Source organism: Rhagoletis pomonella, unplaced genomic scaffold, assembly GCF_013731165.1.
Source record: "Rhagoletis pomonella isolate Grant_MI unplaced genomic scaffold, Rhpom_1.0 Rhpom_scaffold_00009, whole genome shotgun sequence".
Lineage (NCBI taxonomy): Eukaryota > Metazoa > Arthropoda > Insecta > Diptera > Tephritidae > Rhagoletis > Rhagoletis pomonella.
In genome coordinates, this window is record NW_023458563.1 from 20,025,130 (window position 1) to 20,038,849 (window position 13,720).

General features: G+C 35.5%; 1 protein-coding gene across 6 annotated transcripts in view; it reads right to left on the bottom strand.

Annotated features, from left to right (window-relative positions):
• Positions 1-12,496, bottom strand: part of LOC118745621 (paired box protein Pax-6) — a 606,665-nt gene extending 594,169 nt beyond the window's left edge. For 3 of the 6 annotated variants that reach the window (XM_036479150.1, XM_036479149.1, XM_036479146.1), the window contains exon 1: positions 11,932-12,496. The gene's annotated coding sequence lies outside the window, so the exon portion shown is untranslated. Of the gene's footprint in view, positions 1-11,434; positions 11,864-11,907 lie in introns of those variants that run through there. The other 3 variants (XM_036479147.1, XM_036479152.1, XM_036479148.1) reach the window with 3 other exon arrangements.
• Positions 12,497-13,720: the final 1,224 nt, after the last annotated feature.

A 13,720-nucleotide genomic window follows, 5' to 3' on the forward strand; every position in this document is an offset into this window, starting at 1 on the left:
AAACCAAATTTGACAAGGGATGACGGAAAATTCTTGCCTTACATTATTAAGGTGAGCCAGAAATTACAAATGAGGGGGAAAACTGTGATCCGTCCGTACAGTTATAGCCGAAAATTAACCAAACAAAGTGCGGAATTTGAACGTTTTTTTGGGATATTAAAAAGAAGTTAATTTCCGCTTTCGGATTCTTAATATTGAATTTAAGACGCTTCGATTGATACCCCTATTGACCAAATTTAAATTTTTTACCAGGTTCCCTTAAAGAGCAAATTAGTGTAATTTTTGCGGTGTATTTACGGTAAAAGGCACAGGGGCCTATGTGAAGAGACACTGCCTTTATACATATATAAACACAGATATATAAATTTACTTCTTCATTCTTGTTTTTGGAAGCCTATAAAAAATATTATGCTCTTACATATTTTAGCCGAGGTTTTCCTCCGATTGAAAAATCGACGTATGGATAATACCGTTTTTAAAACATCGATATATCGTACCATAAAACATTGGAAATTTCTAAGAATTGTTCAATAATAGTTTTATGAAAAGAAGAATAACTTACAGTATTATTTATTTTACATTTTCCAAATGGGAAATATCTGTTGGCAGCAATAAGTTCTTGCATGTAAAAATTTTAGTTCCAACAATTAAATAATTTAACTATCAGGATTTTACTCTTACAGGTCTATTCTGCGCTGGTAATAAAAGTTTTGTAACCGGTAAATTACGTTCCTGTCATATTTTAAACCCTTTTCGAATTCTGTGTTCTCTTGTAAGCGGTAAATTTTGTGACCATCTTATAAGCTGGTAACAAAGTATTGCCCCGTGAAATATGTAATACCAGAATGTCCACAATTCTTCATAGCTGAATTGCTAAATATTTTAACTGCATTACCAACGTAACTAGAATCGCGGTGACAAGAACTGGTAACATTTTTTGGTAATAAAATTTTCCGGTTACAAAATCTTTGGTAACGTGCAGAATAGACCTGTTGGAAAAAATTAGGTAAAGTTTTCAAATATGAATTTATGTAAGGTCAAATTTTGTAATATGAGGATATGTATTCATTCATTAATACTAGAGCTGTAAAACTATCGATAGTCATCCCATTCGATGTTTTCGATAGTTTGCATTTTTAGTTTTCTTTAGTTCCTGAAGAATTAGCTAATTGTTATATAGCGATTTTCAGTAGATTTGTCCTTTCTCTTCGATACAAGAATCTCCAAAATTTTACTAACCCTGGCTTATATCAATGGTTTCTTCCATCGAAGCAGAATCACTAACACCTTAGTATGGTTCCAAAAAGATATTCAAACTAGTTTTTTTCAAATTTAACTACACCCGATTTACACGCTTCAAGTGCTGTAAAGCAATTCTCGTTCATTCTCTTTTGTGTTTTCTATTTGCGAAAATGTCAAAAGCAAAACAAGAAACTTGGAGGCATTTGACGGTACAGACTTACTCCTCTCTTCCACTAGCAAGCAGATTTGAATTCATTATTTGAACCATGTAAGACCCGGTAATAGGTAAAAAGTATTGATGTGTAAGCAAATCAATGTAGCCAAATTCCCATTTTTTTAAATAAAAAAAAATCCTACTAAGTAGTACATATAATATAAACAATATATATATTTTGTCCAACAGAGACTATCGATAGTGGTCAACGACCATTCGATAGTGCAAAAAAATATAACCATTCGATAGTATCGATAATACCATCGATAGTTTTACAACTCTAATTAACACATGTATTAAGCGATTGCACAGTTTAACTTACATATGTGTATGAAAGTTTCTTGAACTGATGTGAAAAATTAACCATATAAATATAAAAAGTACGGTTACAGTGCAAGCTAAAGTATACAATTATTTTTTTTTGGTAACCAGTGTTGCCGCGACGTCATAAAAAAATCATGAAATCATGTAATTCGCACTCGTACATATATGTATGTATATATGTATGTTTGTCCATGAAGAAAGATATTTTACATATTGTGACAATCTATCGAAAAAGAGATTATTGTTTTTAATCTTGTATAGAGACGAACAAAAATATTATGTATAGATTTTATAGAAACTTGAATCAAATATATGTATCTACATAAGGGGGCTTTTTTTTTGCGACTGTTATTTTTTTCACTCCTACCTGGAAATTTTGTGGAAAACACAATGAAAAACTCCCTGAAAATTTGAACCCTTAATATTAACATTAAGTACTCGTCCAAGGCGTGCAAAATTTCCCATATAAAATAAACGTAAACTTTGAATTTTTTCAAAAGTCTAACGCTCAGAGGTATTTTATGATATAATTATGGCCAATGACGGATTTTCTTCAGAATTGAATACTCTACAAAAGTGTCCATTGCGGCGTAATCCCAACAGCGAGTTAGTACGGGTCACCAAAACCAATATTTTGATAAAGTTCCCGTTTTTTTGCCCCAATCTCGTAAATAACAAGAGCTACAGAAAAAATGTAAATGACAAATTTGTAGGAAACTCAATTTCCTACAAAAAGGTTACAGTATATCAAATCACTAATATAGATATTTCTTGAGATATAGGGCTTTGAAATTGATCAACAGTTTCTACAATTTAGCTCAATAAGCAATGAAAATTCAACTTCAAAGCCCAATATCTCAAGACATATCAATGAAATTGATTTGGTGTTCCAGAACTTTTTCGGATAAAATTGAATGGCCTACAAGTCTCTTATTCGCAATTTTTCTGTAACTCTTGTTATTTACGAGATAGGAGTAAAAAAACGGGAATTAAATCAAAATATTGGGTTTGAGCTATTTATAAGACAAGTAAAGTAAATCAAAAATGAATGAAGTCAGCTCTTTATACATAGTTCATTTAAAGCATTTTTCTTTAAGCTTATTTGACCCCAAAACGTTTCAATATTTTCGATCAAATTTTAAAAGCTGCCACGGCATACATACATAAATATTTTCTCTTTAACATGTATCAAAATTTGTACTTCGCGAAAAATTTAAGTATCTTGAGAGAAAAAATAAAGTATCTTCCGAAAATTTGCACAAACACGTATCACTTTTGAAGTATATGGATCAAAACGGCAACACTGCTGGTAACCGGGCGATATTTGTGAGTAAAATATCGATATCTCATAGCAAAAGATATCGTCAATATCGATATCCTAATGGCAGTGGCAATATGACCAATAGAAATTAGAATATTTTCTATATGAAAAGTTTCTAGGTTAAGGGGTAAAAAAGACGAAAAGAAATCCCATAGAGATTCTTTATTTATTTAATGCGAAAAATCCTATAGAGCTTATTAATAAGAATATCTTTTAAAAACTACATTTTCCAGGGAAAATCTACTTGCTTGCTTAAAAAAATGATTTAAGATAATTAAGATGCCCTTTTTGAAGTTATGCATTTAAAATAATTAATTTTGGAACGAATTTCCGTCATCCCTTGTCAAGTTTGGTTTGCAGACAAACCGGTTTCGGCATTGTGCCATCTTCAGTGTCATTTTTCGTTCTGTCTGGTTCGAGTTTTTGTCCTTAATTTATGTTCATTTATCTTAGGTAATGTGATTTTCGTCGATGATTAATTATTAGAAATGCCATGGTGTCCTTTTTTATTTCAGAAGCAGGTAATAGGTTGGTAGGTCCGCTGTCTCGATATTAACATCCGTTATGTTGTCTCTGTATGGTTTTTGCCTGCAGGTGGGTAAAAGTCGGTGATTTTTGTCCTGGTGGTACTTTGTGGCGTGTTCGGAGTGTCCATGCCTGTTGTTTTGTTGTCATTTTTCTTTTTCTCGTAAATTAATTTTAAGGGTTCGAATATAACATCCGATGCGGTATTTGTTTGTTCGTTTATTATTTTGCCGTCGAATGTTTTTAGTTTGTATATTTCCATATTTTCTAGTACGTTTAGTCGTTGGCCTTTATGTTGTACAGTATATTTTGCTTAGCTGCACATCCTTCTTTGCACGAAAAACTTGTGCACGTAACCGAAAAAGGCACTTAAGCGAATTTTCTTTACTACTTCAATGAGGAAGGTATGCGAACCCCTATGAAACCAAATATTGGCGGAGCACTTACCATGTAGAAATTACTGCAAGCGAAATTTTTACCGAATGTTATCTAATTATCTATATAACTACATAAATAGATGGCCATTTTCGTTGTTCTGCGAGATGAGCAAAATAAATAAAAGGTTGTAAAATTAGGTAATTGTAGGGCCAGTGCAGGTAAACGTAATACTTTCATTGATAATTGATACTAGTCGCACAATTTTTAAGGCAGGTATCGCCAATGTGCAGGTATGTTGAATGCACTTAAGCATAGAGGCAGCAAAGCAAAATATACTGTACATGCAGTAGTTTCGCTGACTTTCTTATTTGCGTTGGTGAACATTTGTTGTTAAACATGTGGTTAGCAAAATTTGACTCTGGTATTGCACTCGGTTTCTGTGTCTTTTTGTTATAGTCCCTTATATGTTCGCGAAATCTTGTTTTTATTTTCCGTCCTGTTTGACCTATATAACTATGCTGGCATTTGCAAGTTAGTTTATACACTCCTTGTTTATCCAATGGGTCTTCTCGATTTTTGCTGTTCCGTAGTATCCGTCCTACGTTGTTATTTGTTCTGAATGATGTGCGAAGGTTGTGTTTCTGGAACAGCTTTGCTAGTTTGTACGTTGACTTTCCAGTATAGGTTAATACCTCCCAATTTGTGCCATTGCTTTTTTCTTTGTTTGGCTTTCTGTTTTTGTGCTCCATTCGGATTTCCTCTACCAGATCTCTCTTGTATCCGTTATTAGCCGCTATGGCATATATTGCGTTCAGTTCGTTTTTATATCCTTCTTTTGTTAGTGGTATTTGCTCAATTCTATTGATCATTTGTCTAAAGGCGGCTTTTTATGCTGATGAGGGTGGTTCGAAGTATTATGTATTATTGTATCTGTGGCTGTGGGCTTCCTAAAAATTTCATATTGCAGACTACTGGTGTTTTTATTTACTTTGATCGTCAGATCTAAGTAATTTAGCTTTCCTTCCATTTCTTGTTCCATTGTGAACTTTATGTTGCTGTGCTGTTTGTTGAGGTATTCCAATATCTGTTCTTCATTTTCCTTTGTTATAAGACATATGATGTCACCATCGTATCTGGCGTAGAACGTTTAAAATAACTTCATAACTTCTTAATTTCATATGACAAGTAATTAATATCATTACATACAAAGACCCACTCGGAACACGAGAATGTCTTTTTGAAAAATAACCATCATCTCATAAGTTTTGTTCTATTTTATTAGGTAGTTTATTCTATGACCCATTTTTAAAAAGTAAAATAAAAAGTATTTTTATAGGGTTAAAATATTTCACAGCAATGTTCAGCTAAGGTTAATCGGATTTTTTGTTTTTTCGGTGACTCCCAGTAATAATGTCCGCTTAGTCTTTTTGTAGAGCATTTTAATCCTCTAACTACAATTTTTAATGAATTTACATGGGACCTCTTCAAGTAACGGATCAATCAAACCCATTATGGTTAAGGTGTTAAAATTTTCTACTAAAATAGTTCTTAAAATAATAATATAGTTCTCTGGAAACTTGACTACCAATCATGAATTCTCATTATTTCGTCGAGGACGTTATCATTATTTCGGGTCCCTGGCAGTGTTGCCACACATGGGCTTATCCTGCCAAAACTGGTAGGTTTTTTTCCATTTGGTAGGTTTTTAGGCTTCATTGGATATTGATAGGCTTGATTGGATTTTGGTAGGTTTCGAGACAATGAGTAATAATTATTTGCGAAAAATATAAAATATGTATTTCCAAACATTTAAGCAAACTTTTTACATGAATATTTCTCCGGGGCTTTCGCATAACGGCAGCCGCAAGCATGTAAATCGTATAGCCTTATTATTGCCAATATACAATACGAACATCCATATATCGTCACCTAAGGGTGAACATATGCCAAGTCCATTTTCTGAAATTCTTCAGGAGAGACGAAAAATCTATGTAGTTTCGTATTACCTGCCATTCTGCATCAAAAACTAAACTTTGCAAAAAAAAATGGACTTGGCACCTTTACACCTTTAGCTAGCGATATAATTTATGACGTACTTGGACCAAGATTCCAGAAAAGTCTGCCAATGGGCTCGTACCCAACCATATTCCAGGCGGAAGTCTTCGCAGTCCAGTCGGAACATTCGCAAGATGTGTTCGCGACTGACATCTTAGAATGCAAATTAAGTCAGAATAAATATTCAGATATTCTGGCAGCGTTAAAGGCCTTAGAGTCTTTTAAAACGGCTTAAAGGCTTGTGAAGTCTTGAATCACCCGGGCGCCCACAATAGCGTAACGCTAGGGTTGAAGGGTTTGAAGGCAACGAAAGGGCTGACTGTCTCGCAAAGCATGGAGACCAAATGCGCTGGCATGGTCCCGAGCTATTCTGTGATACATCTAAAGGATACACTGCAGACCTACTTAGGAGCTAGCTAGGAATAATCTCAGATTGCTTTCCAATGGCGGAAGTCAAAGGGAATAAGACAGTCAAAGAGATTCAGGGGGGGTGAAATAACACAAACGGCAATAACGCAAAATTAGCTTTATTTCACTTTTAAATGGGAAATAATACCAAAATCTGAGTTTTGCTTTATTTCCAACAAAGGTTGGAAATAAAACAAATTCTGCCTTATTTCCCATTGCTTATTTATACTATTTGTAAAAAAAAAAACACAGTTTACTGACAGAAGCAAAAAGAACTTTGTTTATTCCAAAAATACAGTTAAACCAAGGCACATTGCACAGGTAATATCAGTATAGCAGCTGATTTGATTTATTTCAAATTATTTGTTCTCGAAAATGTCAAATATTTAACATTTCTTCTCAAAAAAATTCTAAATTGTTAAAATCTATTTGCATGTGAAACATTTTCCATACAAAACCAGCGATTAAATAGCAGCTTTTGGAACGCTCGACCATCTCAGCAGCACAACCGCTGATTACTGGACCTGGCACAGGATGGTGGATCAATGCTTCGAGAAGCGAACCAATTTACTAAGAAAGAAAGCTGCAACAATTCTCATTTTTTCAATTTAAATTTTTTACCTTTTTCGTATTTCGCATGGCACGCTTTGATGTAGGAGAAAAAAATCAGAACAGTTTTTGGCACCTTCGATACCAGAAGCAACAACAAAATACAGGCAAATGTTGTTTTTGCTCAAATGCTCTAAACCTGTTTGATAGGCCTTGAATTAAACAAAAAATTTGATATAATTCATATGAAGAAAGTAATATTCACAAAATATTTTTACTTATGAAAAGTCTAACAAAATATAGGAAAAGCATCGTCTTTAAAAACTGCTCCGCATATTGGACATAGCGCTTTTGTATCAATTTATTCTGCATGCTTTTTAATATGTTGTTAAAAACATTGCTGGAAAACCTTAAAATGTTTGCATGGAACCATGTCGCAATAAACAGATGAAGTAATAAAACGGATTTCTCGCTTTATTTTCTGACATTCGGCTGCCTTATAGTCACATTTTATAGGCAAATTTTCAAATAAAGCAGTGGCACCTGGTAAATTCCACTATGGGTGGGATGCAGCATGCAATAACACCATACACAATAATTCCCATTACTTGGACATTAAAAAGCAGTTTCAGAAGTGAACTAGTGTTATTTTATAATTTTTCCTTTTTCTAAACGGTTATAATGCCACCAGTACATAATTGCGAAAGGAGGGGAGGGGCGGAGGACGCGAGCGCGTCGTCGAACGCGGCGCGGGGTGGCGCGGGGCGTCGCGCCAACGCGGACCGCCGCGACGCCGGGCACTTTCAAAATTGTATACTTACAAATCCGTCCATTTAACTTGTTCATGTACTACTTTTTGTCAAATGTAACTGGGTGACTACGTACATATGTGCACTAGTTTGCTTTATTACTCAAATTGTTAAGTATAAAAGTTGGTCTTATTGCTCAACGAGAAATGAAATAAAGCAAATTTGTGTTATTTCACATTTAAATGGGAAATAACACAAATTTGCGTTATTGCCGTTTGTGTTATTTCACCCCCCCGAGATTCATAGCTCCTTCCAGGAGGAACTTCGAATGACACCTTGAACTCTTATGGGCTACCTGGCAGCGCACTGCACAGTGGTTCGGATAGCAGATCTAGCTGGATGAAAGTCAAAATTTTTTTGTTTTTAAAATACTTAATAGTACTTGGAATACATTCCTGACAATACATTCAAATAGAAATTGTATTTATTAAAGCATTAACATATGAAAACAAACAAAAAAAGGTAAGTCAACGCCGCCTATTTGAGAACTCTATTTTAAAAGCTGAAATTTAACTTAAAAGATTGCTAATTGCACTCACAAATATTTGCATAATTGCAAATTGACTTTATAAACAAAAAGTTACACGTATTCCGCTATAGATTCAGAGGTCATAACGCAATTTATGTCCACATTGGTATAAGCAAATTTATTCTGAAAAATCGTCGTTTTGATTAATTAAAAAAATAAATTAAAGAGTAGGAGAAGTAAAGGCCGCCGAAGGCCGTTATAAAACCACTTGCATATTATTCTTTACACCTTCGCAAATGCAGAGGGTAAGTTCGATAACCAAGTCTAACCAATTGGCTTAGATATTTACATTTTAGTGACGGTATGTCAAATCTCAAAATTCAAAAGTAATTAGCAGGAATGTATCTGAATATAAATATAAGATCAGTGGCGGATCCACGGGGGAGAGGGGGGCGGGGTTGTGTGTTAAAACAGAAAAATACTTGGAGTTATAAAACCTTTGGTTATGTAAGAGTTAAAAAAAATAGTACCTCGCGAATTTTCTGCTTTCTGAAATTAAAAAATTATACAGCAGGCATGCAAATCTTTAAGCGCTGTTATAAAATTTTTTCTGAAATTTATTTGTGTTTCTTGCTGTGATCTTAAATTTTAGTCGTGGTTAATAAAATCTTATGAAGTGAGTTGTTTGATATTTGGTGTTGCAGAAACTTCTAAAAGACAACAAGGTGTCCGTGATCATGTGATTAGTAAATTGAAAGAAATATCTGATGAAAATGCTCGTTCCAAAGTAAATTAAGTAAATGACTTTAGATTCGTAATCAGCAACCCAGAAAATCCCCAGATACCCAGTTACATAGAAATCTACCGATTTTTTTAAATTTTCGTTCGCCATATTGGATCCGCCATTTTGAATTTTTGGTAAATGACTTTAGATATGTAATCAGCGACCCAGAAAACCCCCAGATACCCAGTTTCATAGTAATCTACCGATTTTTTTTTTTAATTTCGTCCGCCATATTGGATCCGTTATTTTGAATTTTTGATAAGTGACTTCAGATTCGTAATCAGCGACTCAAAAATCCCCTAGGTAAGAAGTGGTGTAAAGATCCATCAACGAGTATTTGTTTAAATAGTTTCGTCCAGCTAGATTTGCGATCCGAACCACTGTGCACTGCACGTTAACTTAAGTACCATTTGAATTGAATAAATGGACGGAAGAGACGGACTGCAGGTTTTGTGGGCTGATGAAGGAAATCCCAGAGTATATTCTATGTGTCTGCCCACGAAGCATGAACCGTAGTTTGATATACCTTGGAGAACGATTGTCTTCCCCATATAAAATTTGGAACAAGGAATCATCCAATGTGCTAAGCTCTTAAATAGCCTATGGTTGGAGTGGTTACAGTTAGGATTTAGCACAATATATCTTCTTAGGTCGCAGCGCGAGTATCTCCGACGTAATAATAAAAATATCGTCACTAGACACAAATAACGACGCTCGGGTGTTTTAACGACGAAAAAGGACGGGTGAAAAAAATTTGCGAAAAAAGACGCGTTAAAATGGATTCAACATCATTCTGGAAAAACTCTTTGGGGCATTCGTATACTGTTACACTCGCAAACATAAATAGTTGACCCCGAACATAAGTTTATGCGTCCTTCTTCGCCTTCAAAGAGGTTAAAGCGCATCTAATGACGATATGTATGTATGTGTAAAGAGAGATACATTTGGATAAGTCTGATAATATGTACAGTGAAATGAATCGTTATACGTAGTTAATATGTTTTTATTTTACTAGCTGTGTTTCAGTTTTACTAAATGTTATGTTAGCTATGTTTTAATAAATTTGACATCGAGATTTTTCTTAAAACTTAAATGAATTTCTGGGAGGTTTTGGTTGGTATGGTAGGAAATTTTGGTAGGAAAAAAATGTGTCTGTGGCAACGCTGGTCCCTGGCCCAAGTTAAAGTACGGTTGCTCGTTCCTTTAGTTATTTTACCTCCCGTTAAGTTTAAGCGTTTAGCAATTACATATGTTGTTGGTTTAAGGCGGTTGGCAACAACTCCGATAAATAAAGGAAATCACTTTCAAAATTCAAAAGGTTTTAATTCTGAACATTCGACAACTCGCAACTTAATGTGTGTGCTGTAGTTTATTTGTTGATAACTCCTTTTTTAAATGCGTTTTTTATTTTTCATTGGCTAAACAACATTTGTATGTACGCACATAAGTATGCAATTTTTACTATATATGTACATACATACATACATATGTAGATACATATAAATAAGATCAGTCGGATTTAGGGTGGGGCGACCCGGATTTTGAAGGGCGCCGTGCCGGAATGTAAAGGATACGCGCGCATTCGCTTCTCTTGACCAATTACATAGTCTATTTTTATCCAAGAAAAGGTTGAAATTTAGTTTTTTAGTATTCTTTTGGACACCATGTTTATATATATAAATTTCAATAGATGCAAAATGCATCGTGGAATTTTTCGTTTAACATAAACGGAAATCAAAATAAAGGACGGAAATATTGCGACATTGTTCTGTATTGCAAGATAGGTTAACGGTCAACTTTAAATCTAATATTGATGGAAATTTGTTTTGCGAAAGTGGTACCTATATCGAAGGCAGTCAGGCATTACATTTTTTATTATCATACTAGTAAGCCCGGGCAGACGTTGTCCTGCTACACACCGATACATAGGCAGGTTAGGTATATGCATCGTAGATATTATGGGTCTTCACACCGAAGCTTGGTACTCGGGAACTCGGTTACGTACACTATTTTACACAAACCGAATACCGAGCTCGGTGTGAAGACCCATATTGTTTCTTACGTTTCATTTTTTATCGAAATTGACAAAAGATTGTTGTTATTGTTGTTAAAAAAAAAACGATCTCTGGTTACGGTTCAAACATCAGCCAGGGGAATGGAAAACATTGGATGGTGACCAAACGGTAAATTTTTTATTGCTGTTGATCTGCGCATGTTTATGGGCCAATTTCAAAGTGCGTAGTTAACTCAGAGTCGGCAGTTAACTAGAGATTTTCAGTACAAAAATCTGTAATTAACTGCTGATTCTGAGTTAACTACGCACTGTGAAATTGGCTCTATGTGTATAAATACATACTACATTATTTTGTTGCTATCCTACGTATTTCTCCCCAACATAAACATACATAAGAAGCGTAGCCGCGAATAACTTTGAAAAACTCCCGCTTCGGATATGGGCAGTTTGAGGTTAGCGTAAACGAACATAGCGACAGGGGATTGCGAAAAGCATAGAAAAGTTCGATGAAAAAAAAAGCAATTTTTCTCGGGTTCAAAACTATCTTATCTTTTAAGTTGGACCCAACAATACACACGCACTAAGTTTCATTTGAATCGGTTAAGCGGTTTCGGAGATTAGCGCAAACGAACACAGTGACACGGGATTTTTGTATACTATATATATAAAAGGACGCCAATGCACTATTCGTCCCGGGCGAATAAGCTAGAGTTAAGCTCGGCCCTGACTAGCACCCTTTTAAATACATAGATAGATTTTTCTAAGCTTTCACTTTTAGCACTAGTGTGACAATTCGAATTTAACTATATGTTTACATGCATTTTTTCCATTTGTTTTACCGTTGTTATCACCGTAACTATGTATTCTTCATTAGCTGGTAGGTATTTTTTTATCGCATTAATTATGCCACAACACACTTTTCCACTTTAAATTATGTATTGGTAATATGAATTAAATGCATTTTTTAAAACACATCAGTTGCAAACGACATTCACCGCAACGAGATTGTTACGCGTTTTTTGCTTGGATTGTCTTACAAAAACAACATACTTCGTATTTATGTATGTATATATGTATGTACACGCGCGTCACTCTCGACGTTGGCTTTTTACATGCGGCCGACGCAGTGCTCCATTGACATATTCAAATCGCGCGGTATTTGACAAATGTGCCAAAATTCATTAACAAAGGGCCAGTTAGTTGTTGGTTTCGCTGGCCTCAGCTTTATACGAACTTACATCTGTATGTATGTACATACATGGCTACGTTCGAGTCTCGCCGCACGCACGCATTTTACACTCACATTTGTTTCTGATAATACAGCGCGGGACGTGCGTCCGTTTATTTATTCTTTGATTGTTTTGTGCGTACTAACTGCAACTGCCGCGCATTTACTTTATTATCACACTGTTCTCAAGTTGGCTTTGCACTCGTCACATTATTCGTCGTCGTGTGTGTACCTGCGTTTAGTTGTACGTTTGTATACAATTCGCTGCATTGGTTTGCCTATAGCAGGAGCGTTTTCGTTTGATTCGCCAAACGGGTTTGGTGCGTATACGTCACGGCCAATGTACGGACGTTGCTGTTGGTTGCAGCGGTGGTGCGGTCGGCCCAATCGCTTGATGTGTGGAAAGGAAATAGCAGACAGCGGAGTGATCCGATTGGTTGGTGGTGTTGTGTTCGACTGGTGGTCACGTGGCGTAACGAATTTCCGTAGGCATTTTGGATTTTGTTAGACGGAGGACACTATAGGCTACAGGTAAGAAAAAAGCCAGCTGGCGTGCAATAGGACGACCACAAGCGCCAGCTGCGAAGGTTGCATAGTTTGCTTGAATTGCAGACGAAGAAAATTAAGGGTAACTGACATGTTGAAAAGCATATTTCATACAGTTTCGGGCAGGAATGTGGCAGCGATTGAAGAGATTAAAGTAAGAATTCTGGAATGGAAGTTTTTTGCCATTGTGACTAAATAAAAACTATTATATATGTATGTCTACCTACATACCTACGCCAAACTTTTTCTTAAAGGTCAACCTTTTTTGCGCTCCATTGGGTGTAAATGCAAACATCGATGTAACGAAGAAGTGACACGATCGTTGGGCTCTCTTTCCGAACTCCAATGAAACGAAAAACTGACAGAAGAAGAGAGGGAATGAAGGCTTGGTTGGGCACGATACAGATCAAGATTAAGGTTAAGGTGAGGATTAAGATTAAGACTAACTGGCTAACCAGAAGGTTGTACCACAGCCACAAGCTATTTCGCTAGCTACATCAGCAATAGTATACCACAACCACAGCTACATATTTTAGGCAGTTTAGTATAACACCAACCACAGCTACTTATTGTAGGCAGTTTAGAGCATTTAGAATATTTTGACTTTTGATAGCATACCAGTAAGGGCCAATTTCGGATGAAAATTTGAAATTTAATTTTGGATTGTTATTTAAATCCCCCCGGGCTCGGGCCTTTTTCAGAGGCCTGAAACATCAGAACCATACCCTGTTACTGTTTTTTTAATTTAATGTTGAAAGAAAACGATGCGCATGCTATCAATACCATTTTCCGAACGAATCACCAGAAAATACTGAAAATTCGCTTTATGCAAATTGTATGCACAGTTTGTAATA